The sequence below is a fragment of the Meriones unguiculatus genome, chromosome 19, assembly GCF_030254825.1.
Source record: "Meriones unguiculatus strain TT.TT164.6M chromosome 19, Bangor_MerUng_6.1, whole genome shotgun sequence".
NCBI classification, from domain to species: Eukaryota; Metazoa; Chordata; class Mammalia; order Rodentia; family Muridae; genus Meriones; species Meriones unguiculatus.
In genome coordinates, this window is record NC_083366.1 from 64220644 (window position 1) to 64238389 (window position 17746).

General features: G+C 48.6%; 1 protein-coding gene across 4 annotated transcripts in view; it reads right to left on the bottom strand.

The window, feature by feature from the left end:
- Fgd3 (FYVE, RhoGEF and PH domain containing 3) overlaps nucleotides 1-12553 on the bottom strand; it is a 57976-nt gene extending 45423 nt beyond the window's left edge. For 2 of the 4 annotated variants that reach the window (XM_060372926.1, XM_060372925.1), the window contains exon 1: nucleotides 12286-12553. The gene's annotated coding sequence lies outside the window, so the exon portion shown is untranslated. Of the gene's footprint in view, nucleotides 1-1877; nucleotides 2073-12285 lie in introns of those variants that run through there. The other 2 variants (XM_060372922.1, XM_060372923.1) reach the window with 2 other exon arrangements.
- Between the last annotated feature and the right edge of the window lie 5193 nt (nucleotides 12554-17746).

Below are 17746 nucleotides of genomic sequence, written 5' to 3' on the forward strand. Positions count from 1 at the left end.
CTTGACCTCGGTACACAGAGTTCTGGGGCCCCTGCACTTTGGGAAGTGCAGATCCCTCTAGAAACAGGAGTCTTCTCCACTCTCATCCCCCAGAGGCAGAAGTAGGCTGCAAGGGGCCTGCAGTAGCCCAGTGGAGACAAACCACTTCCTCCTGTCCTTGCTGCGGCTAGCCCCACCCATTCCCCCAAGCATGTATGGTATCAGCTCAGAGAGTTTATGTGGGGACCAGCCAGCCCATTCATAGGCTTGGGGGTCCAGGATGAGCTAAAAGAGAGTTCAGTGTCTGTTTCATCCCTCACAAACATAGGGCCTGGGAGATTCTCAGTCAGTAAACCACTTGCTTTGCATACTTACAAACTTTTACCCCTAGTTTTACCCCTAGAGCTCAGGTTCAAAGCAAAAAACAGCTGAATTCAGAGGCACACTCTGGTAATTCCAGTACTGAGGGTATAGAGTCGGGTTCTGAGGCTCATTGGCCAAATCTGCCTAGCCAAGCCAATGAAAGAATCTGTCTAAAGAACAAAATAGACAGGTCCTGGGGAATAACAACAGAGACTGTCTTCTGCCCCCCCCCCCCACGCACATGCACACTCACACATACACACAGCTAGCAGTGGGCACCTTAGGTGTTAAGAAGAACCAATCTATTTATGTTATTTTTTGTTTTTTGAGAGACAGTTTCTCTGTGTATCCCTGGCTGTCGTGAAACTTACTCTATAGATCAGGCTGGCCTTGAACTAGGAGACCTACCCGTTTTTGCCTCCTGAATGCTGAGATTAAAGGCATGAACCACCACTGCCCAGCTAAGATGGACCAATCTAAACTGAGGAGAAGCTGCATACGATCTAAATCTCTGTGAGTTTGGCATCATTCAGATTCCAGTTTAAAAACAGGGAAACTGAGGCAGCATCTGAGAAGCTGTCCACATTGGGAGGTGCCACAGTTTCATGGCTCTACGACTACCCGTTAACCTGTTCTTAGCTTTCTTTCTCCACCAGGATCCCCTTCCTGCTGCCCCTCCCACAGCTATTCATCCTCTGCAGTACTCACTGACACCCCCCCCAAAGAAAAATGGAAATGGGCTGGTCATCCACAATGACTGTGACTCCTGCCCCACAATCCCCACAGGTCCCAGAATCTGGCTTTTCAAATATGCCCTGCCTCTCAGGTGTGATACGATGCTGTAACCATCATCACATCACTCCATCTCTGCTGCTGTGACACTCCACTAGGGCTGCCTGCCTCCTGAGACCCTCGACCACTGCCCAGAGCTGCCCAGGCACAGCTTGGGGGTCCCAAGGAGTCCTTAGGTGGCTCAGCTTTCTTTTCTAACAGTGCCCTGCCAGACAGACACATCTGTTAATATCTAAACTGAAGACTTCAGGTCACATGGAGTAAGAAGGCCTATCCCCCACTAGGGATCACCTCCTCAGCTCAAACAGAGAAAGACCTGCTTTCTTTGCCCACAAGCCTGGAAGACAGGGAGAGGCCAAAACATCTACATAGGGTCAGCCTTGGATCCGTGCCCCTCCTGAGCTTCCCAGGGGGCACAGTCATCGCTGGCAGATTGCCCCCATCTCATAAGTTTGAGCTGTGCCCCATCCTCCAACGTATCCAGCACTCTGTAGTTACAGAAGTGTCTCATGCTCATGGGAGCTCTTCCTTTGCACCAGTATGAGCCACTGAGAGACAAAGCCATGAAATGAGACGCCGCTAGCACACCACAGCAACTTCCTGCCTTGAAAACATCTGTCTCCCCTGAATGGTTCCTGTTTGGCTTCTAGAATTCTTCTACCACCCTCCCCATGTACCCGCTTCACAACTCAAGGCAATATTTTAGGGTTCAACAAAGGTCCCAGGAGCTGGTCTCCACTCACCGTTCCTCCAAGATCCGCCTGTATCCCCTCCAGGGCTGAACTCATGCAAGAACAAAACCCAACTTCCTCTTTCTAATTTTTGCAATATTGGTCACAAAACAGTGGCATATTTACATTTCCGTAGCAATGACGCAATGTGAGAGGAGGCTGGGTTGCTGGGTCTGAAGGGCCTGATCTGCTTGGGCTGGGGATGACTTCGAAAGTGTAATCCTTAGTCACAACCATATCAGGCTCCTGGCTCTGAAGCAGCAGCCAGGCTGAGCTCAAATTTAACAAGTCGATGGGCAAGGACCACTGCAACCCCCATCCTGCCTCTGCAAGCGGACTTCAGATCACTGATGTCTCCAGGGAAGAGGAGCCACTCGTAGACATGTGACCCAGGTCAGGCAGACTCAGACAGAAGTCCTGCACGCTCTTTCTCAGACCTTGGTGGGTGGGACAGCAGAACGGCTACCGAGGGTTGGAAGATGCAGACTCCACCACTGGCTGATTGATTCAAGGTGACTCTAAGAGACCTGGAGAGCCTCTGGTGACCTGGCCAATGAGGACTGCCCCAGCAGGGCTGAGTAATGCCTCTTCCAGTCAGCCAGCCCTAAGGGGAAAGCACTCTCATTATATCAGGAAGTCAATAAATAATGGGGAGTTACCCTGAAATGCATAGGCTGCAAGTTTGACTCCATTTCAGTAATGCCTTCTTTGTCTATCCTAAATGAGTCCAAACTCACTCAAATTTATACTGTTTTAGTCTTTCAAATGCTGGGATTGCTATTAGCACTGCTGTATCAGCTAATCTTAAATTGTATGTGTGTGTGTATGTGTGTGTGTGTGTGTGTGTGTGTGACAAATGTGTGAGCATGTGGAGGCTAAAGGTCAAAATTCAGTGTCTTCTTCAATTGCTCTCCACCCTATTTTTTATTTTTGGCACTTATTCTCTAACTCAACCTGGGATCAATCAACCTGACTAGGCTGGCTAGCCAGCAACCCCCAGGGACCCTTCTGCCTCTTCATCCCCAGTGTTGGGATTCTAGGAGCGTGCTGCTACACCAACCTTTTCCCGTAGACACTGGGGACACTCAGGCCTTCGTACCTGGACTGAGCCAATTCCTCACTCCTCTAACCTCTTATTTTAGTTAGCTAACTTTTGTGTGTGTGTGCTTGTGCATGTATGTATGAGTGTGCGTGTGCTGGCATGGATGGATATGTGCTTGTGCCTGGAAGCTGCAGGACAAGTACAGGCATCATTCCTCAGAGGTTGCCCATCCATTTTGTTTTTAAGCAGGGTCTTTCACTAGGCTGGCCAGCCAGCAAGCCCCAGGGTCTGCTGTCTCTGCCTCCCCAGTGCTGGGATCACAGTGTATGCATCACCCAGATTTTTTTTTTCATGTGGGCTTTGGAGGGTCAAACCCAAGGCAAGCATTGTGCCTTCCAGAAGCTGAAGACTGAGGTGATGAGAACTTGTACAGGTTCCTTCCGACTCTGCTGGGCACTCCCAGGGAACACAAATATGTCCTATGCAGGAGTGATAGGCTAGAGTGATCAAGAGCCCCAAGAACTCAAACTGTAGCTCATAGGAATATGTCCTTGGTAGGCTGAAGCCTCTCAGAGCCTTAGTTCTTCTTCCATAAAATGGAGGAGAGGGGGTATTAGAGGTATTGTGAGGAATGTGGTCTGGCCCAGGCAAGTGTCCAAAGAATCTTAGTCCCTGCCTGAATCTCCACTGCTGTGCTGTCTGTGTCTGGCCCAGAGGCCTTTGCTTTACTCCCTAAAGGGCCATGTTCCCTGAGGAGGCAGCCGTGAGCCACCCAGATGCTTCCAGCCCAGGCCAGGAAGCCCAGCACCTGCCGTCCAGCACAGCCCAATTGTCTCTCTGTTGGCACATCCTGAGCCTGGAGGCCAGCAGCGGAATCCCATCAGGACTGGGACCCAGGCTCAGGCCCACCAGGAACACAGGATCAGCCCCAGGGAGTCAAGATGAGCATTACAGGCCAGGTGTGAGGATTGGAGAAAAGGGCTTCAGAGCAAGTGAGCGAAGGAGAACAGAGTTCCCATGGCTTAAAAATAAAACAAAGGGCAGGGTGTGTTAATGTGCACCTTTAATACAGCACTCAGGAGGCAGAGGCAGGGGCATCTCTGTAAATTCAAGCCTTCATGGTCTGCAGAGGGAGTTCCAAGCTAGCCAGAATCACATAATGAGACTCTGCCCACCCATCCCCCCCAAAAAAGGCCCAAACTAAGGCCTAATGTCCTCTTGTTTCTGAGTGGGAGAAAGCAGTGTGTTTTTTTTTTTTTAAAGGTGTTACTTGGAATAACACCTTTTTTTATAATTTATTTAATTTTATTTTATGTGCATTGGTTTGAGGGTGTCAAACCACCTTGAACTGGAGTTACAGACAGTTATGAACTGCCATGTGAGTGCTGGGAGTTGAACCTGGGTCCTTAGAAAGAGCAGACAGTGCTCTTAACCACCGAGCCATCTCTCCAGCCCGGAATAACACCTTTACAAAGAACCCCCATAGTGGGCCAATGGTGACTACGTCTTGGTAAACTCTTACGTGGCCCCTTCCACTGTGAATGACCCATAAATACCAGTGTCCAGAGGTGACGTTACACAGGTGACATCCTAAGTCAGACACAGCACTGCAGGTTTTGTGTGGAATCAGCTCTGTGTTGGAAGGCTATGCAGGCAGCCCTGAGGAGACACCTATGTGGAAGAGGCTGAAACCAGTCTCCATCTGACTGTATCCAGAGCCAAGCCATACCCAAGCTCCTGACCAGTCGAATGAAGCTGAGTTAATAGAGTCATGACTGTATGTGTGCGTAGAGGAGGTATAGTATATACATGTATGTGTGTGTACCTGTGTGTGAATGGGAGGCCAAAGGTCAATATAGGGCATCTTCCCTTGTCACTCTCCACTAACCTTTTATATTACATTTTTATTTATTTTGTGTGCACATGTGCTATCGCGTGCATGCAGAGGCCAGAAGACAGCTTGCAGAGGTCAGCTTTCTACTTCTGCCATATGGGTCCTGGAGACCAGATTCCATTTGTCAGGCTTGAGAGGAAGTTGGTCCCCTTAGGCCCAAGTGTGTTTATATCGTGTCCTTTAAGTCTTCTTGTTTGGGGATGAACTGCCCCATAACACCATGACAAGGAGGGGAGGACAGCAAAACAGCCCAAGAGTGAAAACATCATGTCCCTGAACACTAGAAGCTAGAAGGCAGAGCATTTCCAATAGGTCACTATTTAATCATATGATGTTAAAGTGCCTGTGGTGTGAAACAGAAACCAGAAACTCAGCCACGAGAAGCTCAGCCATGGAGAGAAAACTCAGCCAGGAACTCCAGCCGACTGCCTCAACGTTTCCAGTCCACGGCTGCTATATACTGTGAGCGCTGGATTGGATGTGACCTTCTCTCTGTATGTTGCTCTTTGTTCTTTCGCTTGGAAGCTTCCCCCGAGGGGATACCATTCTGTCCTGACTCTGTCTCTCTATGTAGAACTCCAGATAACTTCCTCACAGGGCATTCCCAGCTGTTTTCTGCTGAATGTTTTGAACACCCAGTTAAATATCATCTATTATCTATCTATCTATCTATCTATCTATCTATCTATCTATCTATCTCTATTAATCATCTATCATTCCTCTATCTCTCATCTATCTGTCTAATCTATCTATCATCTATCTTTGCTATTTCACGATGGCTTGCAATAAGCTTACTATGGTCACTCACTGAAAACCAAAAGTATACCTATCATGTAGATCATTCTCCAGACCGCACAGAACATCCCTGAGTCATCTTGTTGGCCTCCACATTATTTTTTGAGACAGGGTCTGATACGGACCCTGAAACTCACTGCTCAGGACTGGCTGACCACTGAGCTCCAGGGATCCACCTATTCCATTCCCTCAGCATTTGTGTGTTACAGATGTGAATCGCCCAAACTGGCTTTTATGTGGGATCCAAATCACCCACTGAGTCAAATCCTAGCCCTACTACCTTTTTAAGCCGCTAAGTTCTGGCTGATTTGTTAGGCAGCAGTAGATACATGATACAACATTTTCATTAGGAAACAAGCAAGGAGGTGACCTGAGCTCAGAAGGAGGGAAGCTCCTCCCAAGGTCGAAGAGCGTTCTCTGGGAAGTAAAAGATGGAAGCACATATTCTATTTTTTCTAATTATTTCAGCTTGACGTACATGAAACCAATGGCCCGACAGATCCACAGCCCTGAAGTGTTAGTTGTGTCCCTAAGACAACGTATCTGACAGAAACAACTCAAGGGAGGAGGGACCTATGTGGGCCAAAGGTTTCAAGGGACATAGACCATCGGTCCATCATAGCGGTGGGAATGTGTCTGAACGCATCACACAGTGGCTGAGCAGGAAACAGAGAGGGTGTGACTGGGAGGAGCTAAGGGTAGCACACCTCCAAGGGATGCCTCCAGTGACTGACCTACTTCCTCCACCTAGGCCCCACCTCCTGAAGGTTCACAGCCTCCCCAAATAACTCCACCAGCCATGAAATAGGAATCTAACCAGCCAGGCATGGTGACACATGCCTGTAATCCCGGCACTGCCGAAGCGAGAAAGGAAGTTCAGCTCAAGATCATCCTCGGCTACGGACTGAGTTGGAGGCCAGCCTGGACTAGGCGGGATCCCGTCTCAAAAACTGCAGCAAACGCATAAACTTGTGAGAGACATATCAGATTCAAACGCTAACACTGGCAATGAAGGATTCCTCATGCTATTCAACCTCAAGGACCCTGAATAAGTTCACGTAGTCAGAGACTCCTGGAGGAAGACCACATGCCCTCCAGGCTTCCTTCAGCTGTCCCTCAAAGATGTTTTCCTCTTCTTACAAACCACGGCACAGGAGGCAGCTCCCAGGAGAATGGACTTCTGTTCCTGGGCCCCTATTCTGCCTGTGAGATCTCCCAGCCTTACTTACTAGGAAAGCTAGCAATGAATTAGGAGGAGCCAGGCCCCTAGCTCAGGCTCCTCTGCAAAGATCAAAAGCCAAGGAGCTGTAAAAGTGGACACTCAAAGAGGCCTTGGAGAACAGAGGAGTGGATCAGAGACCCATCAGCAAGAGGACGTACATGGAACAATACTTTCTGAAAATCCCCACTGGCAAGGGCCACTTGCTGGGACAGAATCTACAACTGGGGTTGAGAGCCAAATGCCTTTACCTGATTGGTCAATAACCTTTTGCTGATCACCTTCTGGACACAGAACACAGAGCAGGCTCTGAAGGCAGTCCCTGGAGATGGAAAGATATTGAGACCTTTCCAAGCAAGGCAGACCCCATGCTGGCCCTTCTGCCCATTTGTTGGGATCACAACCAGTCACTCTAGCAATGGTGTTCAGAGCCTGGATACTTCTCCAGTTACCCATCTAGTTTTAGGACTGAGAGACACAAGTTCCAAACCCTTCCTGGACCCTTCGGAATCCAAGTATTGGGCAAATAAGTACAAGTGGTTCTTATTTTTCCATAAAAACAAGTAAACACCAGAGCAACAAAGCAGGAGGGTGGAGACCTTCTTGTTACTTCCAATAGGCTTGGATGGGAAGCATCTTTATGTGCATGTGTGTGCATGTTCATGTATGTGCAGGTGCATATGTGTGCACAGGTGTATGGAGGCCAGAGGTCAACATCAAGTGCATTCCTCAGGTGCTGACATCTTTTTTCCACGCTCTTTTTGTGACACAAATTCTCACCATGTCATCCAGCTGGCCTGGAACCCTCTGTGTAGACCTTGAATTTACAGAGATCCATGTACTTCTGTCCTAGACCCTCTGAGTTCTAGGAGTAAAGGTATGTGCCATCATGTCCAGATCACTTTTTCTGTTTTGACACAGAGTCTCTCATTTAGAATTTGTTAGGTAGGCTAGGTTGATTGGCCGGTGAACCCCAAAGATCCTCCGCTCTTCAGCTCCCCATCCCTGGGATTACAAGCTGGTGACATCATGTCCAGGTGTGTGTATGTTGTGTGTGCTTATGTGGGTATGTATATATGCAAATGCAGGTGTGTGTTTGTGTGTCTGTGTGTCAATGTATGTACGGACACATGCATATGTTTGGGAAAGCCGTCAGCCAACATCAAGTATGTTCCCCAATTTCAGTGAATGAATGTTTTCCCCGTGTGCATGCATGTATGTGCACCATGTGCATACAGTGCCCTCAAGGCCAGAAGAAGGTACTGGACTTTCTGGAACTAGAGTTACAGATGCTTATGAGCTGCCATGTGGATGCTGGGAACAAAACCCTGGTCCTCTGGAAGAGCAGCAAGCACTCTTAACCACTGAGCCATCTCTCCAGCCCCTAGCTCATCTTTGAACCTGGAGCTTATCAGCTGCGCTAGGCTGGTCAGCCAACGAGCTTACAGGGATCTCCATGTCTCCTGCCCGACACTGGAGTAACAGGCACTGCTTGTTACTGCCACACTTGGCTTTTACATGAGTGTAAGGGGTCAAAGCTCAGGCCCTCATGCTTGCTCACAGGCTTGTATTTGCAAGGAAAGCACTTCACAGCTGGATCTATCTTCACAGCCCCCAGACACCCTTGTCAGCTTCCAGGACCAAGAACTAAACATCCTGCAGGACGACAGTCTAGACTCAGGAAGACAAAACCTTCCAGAGGCCTGCTTGTGTGGCTATGTTGGGGTACTGAGCTTTTGGTAATTTTTTGCTTTCTTCTCAAAGTTCCTCAATAACTCATAAGTTTTAGGGAGATCATTCACAATATTTGTAATCAAGAGAGAATCCAAGCCATTTAAAACTAAGAGCTCAAAACTTCGAGTTGCTCATCCAAGATTCCCAGCCCAGAGCTCTTGCCAAAGGAGAACCAGCTGTCTCCATGTCTGTTTATGTATGGAAATTTTAATTTCTACTTCACTACCCCTAAATTTCTCCTTGGAAAAATGTAGCCAAGAAACCAAGGGAGGGATGTGGAGTGTGAGTCCCTTTTCTGAAAATATTTTTTTTTTTCCCCAGAAAGCTTTCTAGGCCACTTTAAACTACAATGGCATTCAGGTCAGGAGTGAACAATTCTTTCCAGACTTTGATATAATTTTGTCTGTGCTTGCCTGTTTGACTCTGGAAGTGGCCACAGGGTGCTCAGATCTGTGTGCAAAGGATTGTGTGTGAAGTCAGCCAAGCTCATTGACCTTGGATGGGCTGATCACTCCGACTAGGTCATGCATGTAAAATGCTGGGAACAGAGAGTAGCTAATTAATCAATTAATCAGACTTCTTGATCTTCAAAAAAAAAAAAAAAAGCTTTAAAAAATATTTGACAGGTTAGTCACCTTAGCCCACAGAGCATTTGGCACCGAACTAAAGAGGCAACACCCGCTCAGTGCTTAAGTGAAGTGGCATTTTGAGAGCTTCTGAAACAGGGGGCATAATTACAGGGTGACTCTGGCAGTCACTCCAATGACATCTGAGCCTGAAATGAAAAAGTGAAAGCAATTGTCTCTTCCTACCTATAACAAACAGCTCTGATGTGTCTGCCCTTCACGTGAAGCCTAGGATGGGTGCCTTCCCTTTTAAACTCTAAGAAAAAAGGCATCGAAGCATAAATAGGGAGTGATCCATAAAAGCTAAGGCGTTAAAGGGGTGGCCACGCCCCTAACCCATCAGTCCCTGAATAGAGCGTAATTCCAGCATTGTTCCTGTGCAGCTGCGTGGCGTCAGCCAGGCAAACACTCAGAAGCCTGAGTGATTTGGGGACCTGCTTCTACTCTCAGCACCCAATCCAGACATTAAACCCTGCCAAACGGTTATTTTTACCACTACTTGGATCCAACCTTTACTCTTCAGTCCTATTCCCAGCTCCCCTCGAAAGGGAACTTAGGGTTCAATAGCAAGTGTACTTAGGCAGTAGCTTTCACCAGGATGAGCTGGGAAGCTGGGAGTGTGAATGCCTGGAAAGATGAGAGCTGTCAGGAACTAAGGATGCCCACAGCAGTGCTGTCTGAGCTATCTAGAAGGAGGAAGATGGGGAGAGAGAAGGAAAGAAGAGAGGGAGGGAAGGAGAAAGAAAGGAAGGATAGATTCTATTAGCCAGTTTTATAGCTGGTCAGCAATTGGTGAGTTAAGCCCCTGCAGGAGGCACGGGTTTCATTAGACAAGGGAGATTAAAAGTTCCTCAGCTGGGCTGGGGATGTAGCTCATTTGGAACAGTTGGGACAGTGCCTACCCAGCATGTATGAAACACGGTATCAACTGGGCATGGCGGCACCCTTATGAACTCCAAGCTCTTCAGGGTTGGAAGCAGGAGGATCAGGAATTCCAAGTCATCTTTGGCTACAAAGCAAGTCTGAGAACAGCCTGAACTCTGTGCGACTGACACAGAGCTCCTCAGCAGGCTGTGAGAGGGAGGCTGGTTCTACCCTCACTGGCCCACACAGAGCTATGACAGGCACAGATGGCTGCACCTTCGCTGCCACACACGGGACCGTGATGGGCCCCCGAGGACAGGTGCAGGCCTGAACAGGGCAGCCTCAGTCTCTCCCCTACTCCTGAATACATCTCTGCAAGCAAGCTTTTGGCCTCAAATACACATACGGGCACTCAGATGCTCCCCCTGGTGGCCCTACATATGGTGACCTGGGAATGCTGAGCTGATGGTCCCCCATGGTCCCCGTGCAGCCTCCCTCGCTGGGAGGCAGTGTATGGATGGCCCCAGCACTGATCTGAAACTGCAAGTGTGAAATGACTCCATCCTCACTCAGTAAATGGACACGTGTGTGTTGTCTCCTTTAAGCCTGGAGGTGGCGCTGTGATCAGAGTTGTGGCACACACAAACGTACCCTTGACTCTTCCATTCCACAGAAACTTGCCAAGCATGGTGGCACACTCCTTTAATCCCCAACACTGGGGAGGCAGAGGTAGGCCAATTTCTGTGAGTTCGAACCTAGCCTGGTCTGCAGAGAGAGTTCCAAGACAGCCAAGGCTGTTACACAGAGAAACTTTGTCTCAAAGAACCAAAAAAAGAAAGGAAAAAAAAAAGTGAAAAAGAAAAGAGCCAGTAAGTGACACATGACCCTAGGTCACGTGTGTGTGTAACCCTCTCTTCTAGAGCAGTGTAGACCAACAACAGGCTAAGAGTCCTGGGGTTATCCAGGAATCTCACCAAGAGCCTGAGAGACAAGCCCTCACTGTGCAGATAAGGAAGCTAAGGTCTCTTTCTTGATGTCCTTGGAACCCACCTCAACTGTGGGGCCGATGGACTGGGAACCAGATGCCCACTCTGGATAAGATGAGGCCAGGACCCCAGTTTTCAGGACTCAAAGCCAGATGCCCTTCATGGGACCCCTCCCATCCCTCCACCCCAGAACAAGGTCAGGAAAGGAAGAGCCAGCAGCTGTGGCCAAGAACAACTGGGTTTACTGCTGCTGAGGTGCTTGGCTTCTGTGTACAAGATACAGTCCAAAACAACCTGCTCAGATCCTTAGTACACACCCAGCCATAACACTGTTCTCATTGCTACTTGGTATCTATAATTTTGCTACTGCTGTGAATTATAATGTAGATACCTGATAGGCAGGTTGCCTTGGAAACCCCCGTAAAAGGGTTGCTGACACCTGAAAGGGGTCATGACCCACAGATTGAGAATGGCATAAGATCCATATAGCTGAACTGGATATTATAGTGTGTGTCCATAATCCTGGCACTTGGTGGAGGATTAGAAATTCTAACTCAACTACATGTGAGTGTGAGGCTAGCCTGGGCTACAAGAAGGAAAGGAAGGGAGGGAGAAAGGAAGGGAGGGAGGGAGGGAGGGAGAAAGGGAGGAAAGGAAGAGGGAGAATGCCTGGAACACTCTGGAGTGCCCACCAGCCTGCAGCAGAAAGAACAGACAGGCCACACAACATGGCCTTTTAATAGTTTCCCCCTTTCTTTCAACGATCCTCCAATTCCCCACATAAAAGCCAAAGACTGCTTTTTTCTCCTGGTTGATTTTCACTTTCATTAGAGTGACTTTCAGGGATAACTGCACTAGTAACGCTAACGAAAAGAAACGAGGGTAAAAAGACGCTTGTCATCGGACATGGGGTCCCACCGTCACGGCCCTGACAGGCCGTCATATCTTATTCAAAGCACACCATCCTCCTTTCCTGTCCATTTGAAAACAAAATTAGAAGAGTGAGCCAAGGGTGGAGAAACCGCATCAGAACCTCCTATATACTGCTCAATAAACACCCAGATAATTCTTTGTGGGAGCCGGGCACCCCAGAATCACAGCAGTGGTCTCCTAACAGCTCACTGGGGTGATTAAATCTCTCTTCAAATTATACACCCTCCCCTTCCTCAGAAAGTCCTGTCGGCTCCACCCCTTGGAAATCAGCCACACAGACAGACCCCAGCTCCGGTCCCAAAGCCACTTGAAATCCAGGGTACTTACCGACTTCCTTTGGGAATGGAAGTCCTTTTAAAACAAACCAGGAATTCATGCCTTTCATAGTCCGGAGCAGGCAAGCCTGGAGGCTCGCACACTACACTCTCAGAGGGACGCTTCGGGAGGAGCTCAGCTGGGTCCCAGAGGGCAGGAAGCTGGGGGTCTCCTCAGAGACATCAAGAGCTGAGTTGTGCTTCCAGGTCCTGATCAGCCCGCCTGGGGTCCTGTGGGTGGTCCCGTCTCCCTGGCAGCGCCCTTGTCTTCTGCTGGCCTCAGCTGCAGAGACTGAGCCCTGACAAAGCAGCAGCACGTGGAGAGCCCGGGAGGCAGGCAGGCGGGGCTCAGCCTGGGATGCCACAGGCTGGTCCCCATAGCAACCCGGCAAGGAGCGAGGCTGGTGGTGCTGAGCTGGTGGTGAGTGGGGCCAGCGGCCTGGGGGAGCAGGAATCCACACTGCTTTGGGCTCCAGGAGGTCGCAGGAGGAAAGGCTGCTTATTTTTCTTGACACCAGAATCCACGTCCCACCTCTGAGAGACTCTTAGGATCCTGAGGGATCTTTACACACTCTTAATACCGCAGAGAACTCTTTGAGCGGTGTGGGAAGCTACGGCGAAAATGTACGTGTTCTTAAGGAGTTCTTTGGATGCTGTGTTTGAATGTATACATACGTGCAGTATAACAAGTGGGTGATTTGCAAGATGTGTGGTGCGTGGGATACATAAGTGACATGTGTGTGTGTGTGTGTGGTATACGTATCTATCTGTGTTGTAGTTTCTATGTGGTCTTATGGTGTTGTGTTTAGGAATCTAAGAAGCCTGGACAATGCTCACTGTGGTGTGTGCTTGTTACAAGTGGGGGAGGTGGAATCAGCCCAGAAGACTCCCAGAGTGCCCAGCAGCTGACCAGAAGTCTTGAAGCAGTGGCTCCGGGTGGCCAGTGCTGTCCAGCCATCTGCCCTCAAGTCCAGAATGTCTCAGGTTTTGTTCAGCTGTCCATATGCGCACCGTCTCGTTACATAGCTGGGATTTGCTAGAACAAGGCCAAAGTCTCCCAGATGTCCCTGGGGTGCCTGCCGCATGTCAGTGACAGGACAGAGAGAAAGCCAGGAACTCGGATGTCTAAGACGCTACTCACGAAACGAAAATTAAGCGCAACGAAGAGAAGAGGGGCCACTCCAAAGGAAAAGCTTGTTCCCCAAGGAGCGTCAGTGGGATCCTGACCCAGCCCCCACCCGAAGGGCTGGCTCTTGCTCCACCGCTCCATGGAGATATGTGAATGAGTTCTCTTTCCTCAATGCTGGAGGGGTCTGTGGATCCTAATGCCTGTGTCTCTGACATAGGGCCCAGCTCGCAGTCTTTGCCTACGTAATTTCAGTGGCCCTGCAGCTGTGTGTACTTTATTCTTCAACCAGAAGCTACCCCACCCCCACACCCCTGTAGACAGCTTTCTCACTCTGCAACCAACTGTAAATGTTCCATTGAGTTCTGTTTTCCCACTATGGAGAAACCGTTTCCACCCAGTCCTCCTGGTTCCTGGCCTGCTCTTTCCTAAGCCTTGTCCACCTTCCCCCACTCAAACCCTGACAGAGGATGGAAATGGGTGGAAACCAGTAATGAGGAACTTCTTTTCCCTCAGGGTGCCAGGTTCCCTTCTCCAGCTCTGAACCACAAGCCCACCCAGCCTCAGCTGCCAGCCAGGATGATGACCACAGATAGTGACTCATTTTTACATGGCCATGTGGCCATTTTAAAGATGGACGGAAAACTTTTTGCCAGCCTAAGATACCTCACACTACCTGGAACATACAGACCTATGCCCCTCCAGCTCGAAAGTTCTGTTTATCTGTTTGTTTAGAGGTTTGTTTGCTTGTTTGTTTGTTTGTTTGAAACATGAGTCTCTGGTTGGCCTTGAACTCACTATGTAGATGAGGATAACCTTAGACTCTGATGCTTCTGCCTCCACCTCCCAAGTACTAGAACTATAGGTGTGTGCCACCTAGTCCTGGGGACCCACGCCGGGGCTCCTTGCGTCCTAGGCACACACTGCACTACACCTCCACACCCAGATCCAGATCCCTTCTTCCTTTTGACCACGTTTCTGCTTTGTTCTTGAGTGCTGTGTTAGAGAAGGAAACAACAACAGCAACAAAAACAACAGTGACCTGATGACCTGCACCCCAACCCCAGAGCTGCAGCTGCCCACAAAGTGGTGGGATCTCTTTGTGTGTGACCCCGAATGCAATGTCAGTCAGAGAGTGCCTGGCACCCAGAAAATGCTTACCTCTCAACCCTTCACCCTGGAGGCAGCTCTGGCTTCAAAGCTATCCTGTCCCCATCTGGCCTCCACTATGTCGGGAAAATCCCTGAAAATAACAGCATTGGCTTGAGGTCAGAGATGAATGTCTTTGTCTCCCGAGGAGCCCTGCGTGAGAAGAGCTGAGGCACTGCATGTCATGTGGTCACCAAAATAACCAGAGAGTGACACAGCACACAGGGAGTCACTCAAAATAGGCAGGATGGCAGAGCTGTGGTTAGTGCTTGGAAAATGATTTCTGGAAATGTGGGGCAGGCAGAGCATGTGGGGGCCAATGGGAAATGCACTCTCTTTTTCCTCCTGCCATGATGACAAGCAGGAAACATGAAGCAGGAAAGAAAGGCAACTTCCTTTGTTTCTGGGGCATTCGTTATGCTACAGGCACTCTTCATAAATGGTTTCATTTAACTGTTCAAACTCAGATCATTTTACCCCAAACTAACTGATCCCTGGCAGGGTGTGGGGAGGCTGCTGGGATGTTGGTAGAGTGCTTGCCTAGAATGCAGAAAGTCCTGGGTTCGGACCACAGGAATGATGGCACATCTATGTACACCGAGTCTCTGGTGGAGACACCCGCATCAGAAGTTCAAGTCATTCATGGCTATAAAGTGAGTTGAAGGCTAGCCTGGCTTTCATGGGATGCTGTATCAAAAAAAAAAAAAAAAAAAAAGGCCTGATTTGAAATCCCTAAAACATTGTGTGTGGAATGGGTTGTAATGGGGGCAGACAAACAGACGACATAGCACAGTTTCACTTCCGGGATTCACTCCACGTTCTGCTTCCCAAAAGAGGCTCCCGGTGGTGCTAACCACATGCAGCACAGAATATGCCACAGACTGCCGCCCGAAGGATCTGAGTCTGCATTGGACTTTATAGTTCAAAATCTAAATCTGAGGTTCAAGCACTGTGGGTTTCCCTGTCACATGGAAAAAAAAAATGTGGGCTGCTTTTTTTTTTTTTTTTAAACTCTGAGCTTCATTTGCTGGGTTTGAAGAGACCTCAGCAGCTGGCCATGCTTGTAGGACATTTCTCCTTTGCTGCAGAAGGGAAGAAAGGCTAAAGAGCCCTGTGCACAGAGAGCTAAGAACATTCTTCTTCCTTCCTTCCTTCCTTCCTTCCTTCCTTTCTTCCTTCCTTCCTTCCTTCCTTCCTTCCTTCCTTCCTTCCTTTTTCTCTCTCCTCTTTCTTTCTCCTTATTTCTTCTCCCCCTCCCCCGCCCCTCCCTCTCTGTCTCTGTGTGTGTGCACACGCTAGAGCAGGCACATACATGCCACAGTGCACACATGGAGGTCAGAGGACAATTTTCAGGACTCGGTTCTCACCTTTCACTCTGCTTGAGGTCTCTTGTGTCTGCTTCTAGGGTGTGAACTGCAGGATAGCTAGCCCTTGAGTTCCCAGGCCACAGTCCCATCTCAGCCTCCCATCGCCTCAGGAGAGTGCTAAGATTACAGGTGTGAGGGCCTGGGGCACACAAAGGGGTCACAGTGATTAATCCATCACTTATTCTGTAAATATTTAGTAAGAAATTATGTAATTTTATTCAATATACATATAGCAATATTTTATTTTTATCTTTTGATCTCTCATGTAAAACACATTTTGGATATTCTTTTTTCTTAATGTAGCCCAGGATCCTCCTGCTTCAGCCTCCTGAGTAATGAATTCCAGCTATGTACCCTCCTGCCTTCCCAAATTCTGTTTTGAGGTGGATATTGCTCATTCCAATCTTGTGTCGGCCCAGGCTGAGTATATGACTGAGAGAGGTAAGATGACATTTCTGGCCAGGAGCCTGGGTGGGTCTGATACATTCTGTATCTCATGGTGATACACTGTATCCCCCCCCAGTGCTGAGAGTTGTTCCCAGATCAACAGATTTGATTGGGAGTTAGGGAGGAGCTGATGCCACCACTTTTTCTCCTCTAAATCAGAGCCACAGGTGGTGACCAAGAGTGAGGACCGGGCTGAATGTGCTAGGTAACTTGAAATACCTGTTCATTCTGTAAAACGTTACAAGCACCCAGCAGAGGCAGGCAGATCTCTGTGAGCAGGCCAGCCTGGTCTACAATGTTAATTTCAGGACAGCCAGGATTGTTACACAAAGAAACCATGTGTTGGGGCTGGAGACATGGCTCAGAGGTTAAGAGCCCTAGCTGTTCTTCCAAATGTCCTGAGTTCAATTCCCAGCAACCACATGGTGGCTCACAACCACCTACAATGAGATCTTGTACCCTCTTCTGGTGTGCAGGCACACATGCAGACAGAACACTGTATAAATAGTAAGTAAATAAATCTTTAAGAGAAAATAAAAAGAAAGAAAAGAAAAAAAGGAAACACTGTCTCAAAACAAAACAAAACAATGTTACAAGCACAGGCAAATGCTACAAAGAAAGGAGATCCTGGGCTTATACTTCAATTGGTACAGTGCATGTCTAGCATACACAAAGCCCTGAGTTCCAGCCCAGGCACCAAGTAAACCAGGCATAGTGGTAACCCCAGCTCCTGGAAGATGGAGGCAGGAGAATCAGGAAGGAGTTCATGGTCACCCTCAGCTGCATGAGTTTGAGGCCAGCCTGACTCAGAAGGAAGTGAGCAAGAAATTCAGGCCGGGGGCTTAACGGGTAAAAGTACTTAATGCACAAGCCCTATGACCTGAGCTTGGACCCCCAGGACCCACATAAAAAGTTAGATGTGGTAGCACACAGCGGTAGTACAAATTCCCTGTGGTGTGGAGAGCACCCGTGCCAACTTAGAAACCAACACACAGACAAATCAGCTGAACGATTATGAAAACATGAACTGCAGAGAAGGCAAATTTTCCCTGAGGAAGAAGGGAGAGGCTGGGGCCTGGAGAGTAGATTGTAGGGAACTGCAGCTTCCAAAATGACACTGTTCTTAAAGCCTGCAATAAAAATGACTCAGTGTTGAGAGAGAGAGAAAGGCAAAACTCAGCAGGACACAGTCATTTAAGGGAACAAACACTTCTAACAATTTTCCTTTATGGCCTGTGTGTGCTTCTGTGTCCCCAGGCCTTTTTCCCATGAAAACTTCTACCCATAATAAGAGCTGGTTTTATTTGTTTGTTTCTTCGTTTCCTTAAGTTTCTCTTTGATGAAGGTAGGTAGGTAGATAGATATATGATAGATAGATAGATAGA